Raw genomic sequence first — 5,680 nt, forward strand, 5'->3', positions numbered from 1 at the left:
TATCCTTTTGTGTTTTTTGCTTCAACTTCCCCATATTTTTTTCTCTTAAAAACAAAATAAAACAAATTCACTCAATAAAACACACCAACTGAATATTTTTTTAAAGAACAAACAAATATAATCTTAATTCCAATTAAAACAAATTTTTCTATAATTCAACTTTTAAATATTTAAAGAGGTAAACAAAATTACAAAATATTTATTACAAGGCATATACCTACTTTTCAAAAAATTACACATTTTCAATTTTGTTTTTTTTTAAAAAAAGAATTTGCATTTGTTTTTTTTTTTATCTTTTTTATAGTGAAAAGAAAAAATATATTAAATAAAAAAATAGATAAAGAGACTGAGGGCATTAAACCTGACTCAGGTACAACAAAAAACGGGGATACACATAATAAATCAGAACAAGTGGATCAACCCAAATCTATCATAATAAAAATTCACTAATCAACAAGCGAACATATACACGGGCGCGAAACCAGGTTACAAAAAAAAAAATGAAAAGTGGACCTCTGCGAAAAACAATTAATGGATCGACTGTGAGCACAATATCAAAATCCAAGTGGCAAGAACTCCCTAAACAAATCAACAAGCATAAAAACTCTTTCGAGCTTGAAGAACCAGAGTGTAGACAAACAACACACTTTCAAACCTGCATATCTCAACATATTTGAAAACAACTGAGAATCAAAGAAGTCAGACCATCATGTCATATTATAAAATATTATTTTTTATTGTTGTATATTAATTATTATATCTTTTAGAAAAATGACTATAAAAAACAATGAAAACATGATAAATGAGTCACTAAATAATATTGTTGTACAATTCATACACGCGACTCATAACGACATCTATATCAATAATGAAATCTTTACTATTTTAAATATTTCTACATAATATTACACTAACCTCCCTTAAGGTCTTCTTAAATAACACAACACCCTCTCTATTATTTAACTAAACACCAATCTCTCTTATTTTTTTTTATCAAATTGACAAGCATTTCTCTTATAATATAACACGATTTAAACTTTGTTAATTTTATTTATTTTGAGCAACTAACTTCTTCATTTAATTTTTAACAATTTTTTCTTCCAATTTTCACTTGGTGATTTTTCTCAACTTATTGTTCCTCAGTCAAGGTGGTTTAATTTTTAATCTCTAATGTAATAAAATGGATATATCGAAGATTATTTCCTTTTCATCGATCAACCACAATATTCATCCACCAAAATTCTTCTCATCTCTATATTCTCCTTTGATCTCTTATGTAATTGCCGATGTTTGATTCTATTTGGTGGTAAAAACAAATGTTGTTGTTGTTTCTCCATTGCGAGAAAAAAAAAACTTCATTTAACTTAATTTTGAAAAGAGAAAACAGATACAAACAAATCAAGAAAAAAATCTTATTTAACTTAATTGTGAAAAGAGAAAACAGATACAAACAAACCAAAATGACTGAAATTAAATTGTATATTTACAAAGTTATTGAAATGGATAAAATGATGGGAGATTGATGTGTTTGAATATTAGAAGGGTTGCTTGTGTTATAGAAAATCTCAAGGGAAGTCAAAGTAATTTGCCCTTTTATCATTAACGTCGGCTTTATCATTAGTTTTTTTTTCTTAATTTCTCAATTTATATAGCATTGCAATGCGCTTTGATACATAGCCCACCACTTTGAATTAACCCGTGCGGAGCACGGGCCCGTGCTTAGCACACGGGTTTATTGCTAGTTTCTCTCAAAAGGGAAAAGGTTAGAATAATTCCTCTTTTTCACCGTCACTATAACTTGTAATTGAAACGGAAACCAGGAGAGATTGCAACTTAGACCATCTAGAATGGGGTCCTTCCCCTATTTAACACCATGTTAAATAGGCACCTCCATTGTGACATCAATGAATATGATGCTTATAAAGATGGATGCTTTTATAGGCATCATCTCTCTCCTATTACTCATGGGTCCTACATGTACAATTAATTCTATTTTTTCTCTATGTTCAAATATTGTATTATTTTACTATTAAAAATAAATTATATAATAGTTGCAAATAATAGTTAAATTATACTCCCTCCGTTTCAAAATGAGTGTCACTTTAGCAAAAAAAAATTGTTTCAAAATGAATGTCACTTTACATTTCCAATACAACTTTAATTTTTTTCTTCCAACTTTACCCTCAATAAATACTCCAACTTTTCTCCCGCACAATTTTCAATTCAACTTTAAGTTTGTCTTTTTCTTATAAAGTAAGGGCGGTTTATGTCTAATGATTATTTCATTCCATTCCTTAATCTGTGTGCAATTGGCTAAAACGACATTCATTTTGAAACGGATGGAGTATAATAGTTGCAAATAATAGTTTCTTGAATTATTAATAAAAATAAAAAAATGTCCGCTTTTCTTTTATAATTTATAATTAAATTACTTCAATATTTTAAAATTATATAATTATGAATGAGTATATAAATTATTGTTAAAATTTGATGATAGAGTTATTGATGAGACCCAATTCATAATTATTTTGAGGTGCTGGGTTGTAGAGATTGAGTGTTTATTCAGTATTAATTATAAAACGAATGACATGTACAGTCGGAATCCATTTAAACACCCAAATGAAATGCTGCATTGTAGATGGTCTTAGAGTTGGCAATGGCGAGGAGAGTTGGTGGAGACGGTGACAATGGAGTAATTACATTTAAGAGAAAAAAGTGTGATTTCTCTCTCTTATTTTTTATTCTTACAAAAAATAATGTGTTTTCTCTCAACCCATATCTTGGAAATGCATTGAGATGCGGCCACGGCTCTACCTCTCCTATGATGGAAAGCTACTAATGACTTAACCTAGTAAAACGTTGCATATTAAAGTATGTGATCGTACTTTAAAATGTGTGTCTTCCCATGTTTAACATGATGATTGATGACTGAGTTGAAAAATCCCAACGGCCACCAGGTTGCGAGTAAGTTGTGCGAAGCTATAGCTCTCTACATAGTTCTATCAATGTACGGATTTATAACTTCCATAACTCAGAGTTGTAACTTTCTAAATCTTGCAAACCTTTATTTTTATCAAGTTAATTCATTAATCACACTTTTTCACTTGAATCTCTAAATCCCTTTTATGTTTGTTTTTTTAAACAACCCTTTTATATTTGTTGTTTGTCATTTTGGATCTTAAATAACTAAACTTCACATTTGGAAATACTTAGAACTTATCCATTTTAATCCTCGTTAGGTCGATACTTTATTTACACTTTCTTACTTGTTGCAATAGTATATACTTACACCGAATATGCATTGAAAATATCAACTATTTTCTTAACATCAATAGTTTCTCTGAATCGGTGTCTGGTATTTTGTTTTTACATTTTATTTTATTGTTTCAAAGTTTTATCCACCGTTCATTTGATATGATGGTTGGAAATGGAGCAGCAGAGGGAGCTGTAGGGATTTGGGCTATCGAGGATCCAAATCTATGTCATGTTTTTTTTTTTAATAACTAAGATAGGGGAAAATTTGTACTAGTGTTAATTAAGGTGGCTCAATTTCTCATTTTACAATCATTCTTGTGTTTACCGGTGTTTTTGGTAAACAATATGACTAGTTTCGATTATTACAAGCAGGATCAAACCAGAAGTCCTAGAACATGTTGTGCAATCTTTTTTTAAAAATTATATGAATGTTCTTCATATTCATAGGTTGCTTTATGAACAAGATGAAGAAAACTGTTTTTTGTATGAAGATAATTGTCTTTCGACAGAGATTAGTGAAGAAAATGCAAGTAAAAGACTTTAAAATTTAAATGCAGAAACTTAAAGAAAAGGTAAATTGCATTGCATTAATGTAAATGTGGTTCAACAGTTAGATTGCATACATTCTGTGCGACTCTTTTCTCCAGACTTTGGTACTTCGAGTGCTAGAATTCTGTAAGTGATTTGAGACCCTTTTTTCTTATGAAAAACTACTATATATACATAGAGAAAATAATTGCAGAACCTAAACTGCTAGAAACTGCATGTCTTTGTCGAAAACTGCATGCCTTCTACGTGTCTGGACACTTGAGACCAACTTCTTTGCTAAGTTAACTGTCTATCGAATTATGGTTTATGTCGAACACTCTCAGCATCTATCGAACTAAGCAACTTGGACTTAGAGAATTTTGTAGCTTGAAACTTTCTTTTACCTGTCGAATAACATCAGATAAAAATACAGGCTAAATTGAGGTTGCAAAGACAAACTTTTAAAGTGAGCTAGCACCTCAAGCATCACTTGCTTTGTGTTTAACTACAACGAAAATCCTACAAAAGAAGAGGATGTAGCCAACTCGCTCACCATGCTTTCCGCTACCTAGGTTACATCTTTTTGTTGGGAACACGTCCTCTTGTGACAATCATCTTGCATTTCTGTCATCGTGAGCTTAGCTCAGTTGGTAGGGACAATGCATAATATATGCAAGGTCTGAAATTCACACCCCGGACACAAAAAAAAAAAAAAAAACACATCTTGCATTTCTTAATTATTTTCACATGTAGAATTTCACGGACTTGATAACAAGATTGAGAAATTTAAGTTGAAGTGTGGTAAAAACCAAAAGTGTAACAAGATTATGGCACAAATATAAAATTATAAGCATAACATCAAATTATAAATATATTTTGGTAGTTGGTAGGGTTGGAAAGTAAATGTGATATACTTTAATTTAAGGTCATGATAATATCTCTGAAGTTATGAGAGAAGAAGACAATCTAGATTCTAGATAATAATTTTTGATGTCTTATTTCATTTCATTAGCATAATCTTAGAGTACAAAACAATAAGAAAAACTAAAAAAAAAAAAATCAAATTATTGCATGACAACACAATAAGTAAATGAAAGCTCATTGAATAATCCAGGAGAGAATCTGTGTCTCGCTTGGGTCCTGTACTTTGTAATATATGAAATCATTCTAACACTCACAAAAACGTCCTACACACTTTGCTAAAATATCAGGTCCGCACATGAACTTAATTTGGACAACGACCATCCCTGCCGCATAGAACTATAAAAAAAAAAAAAAAATGTTACTAAAATGTGAGAAAATATTAAGTACGAAGTAACGAAGAATGTTGAAAAGGAAAAAAAATTGTTTTACCTCTCATGCTCATTGTAACAATAAATGGGGAAAGAAAGATGATCATATCAAAAATATTTTTTGTTATTGGAGTCATGTTTGTTCCTCTGTGTTTCTTGTCAGTAGCTCTTAGCAGTATCTTATATTGTTATATATATGCTTCGAATAATTTCAATTGGTCTCGTACCACTTTATTATATTGGCTGTTATTTTGGCTTTAGGATAGGTGATTTTGCAAATTTCTTTTTGTAACCTTTTATTTAATTAAATTTTCCGTTTAAATTTTAATTTATTTTAATTTTAGCCATATTTTTCATCTTTCGTATGTATGAAAGAGTTATTCTTTAAAGATTTAAATGCATTTTTTATTTCCTTACTTAAACTTAATCGAAATTTTAATCTCTCCATTTTTAAAACCGCTATTTTGGACCTCCTATTTTATAATTCTTGGTTATTTTTAGTCCCTCGTAATTTTTTGATGATTTATCGTTCTCCTTAGTGACATGGCAATGATAAGGCATGCAAGTGTTGACTTCTTCATTATTCTTGTCCTTATTTATTCGTT

The 5,680-nt window shown here is 29.9% G+C and overlaps 1 long non-coding RNA gene across 1 annotated transcript; it reads right to left on the minus strand.

Moving 5' to 3' along the window:
• Positions 1–4,754: 4,754 nt before the first annotated feature.
• Positions 4,755–5,276, minus strand: LOC146910620 (uncharacterized). Its single transcript, XR_015018583.1, has 2 exons — positions 5,137–5,276; positions 4,755–5,043 (listed from the first exon to the last, which is right to left on the minus strand). It is a non-coding gene; the product is annotated as an uncharacterized LOC146910620 (long non-coding RNA).
• Positions 5,277–5,680: the final 404 nt, after the last annotated feature.

This window comes from Medicago sativa, chromosome 7 (assembly GCF_051527215.1).
Source record: "Medicago sativa cultivar Bolivia chromosome 7, Bolivia_mono, whole genome shotgun sequence".
NCBI lineage: Eukaryota > Viridiplantae > Streptophyta > Magnoliopsida > Fabales > Fabaceae > Medicago > Medicago sativa.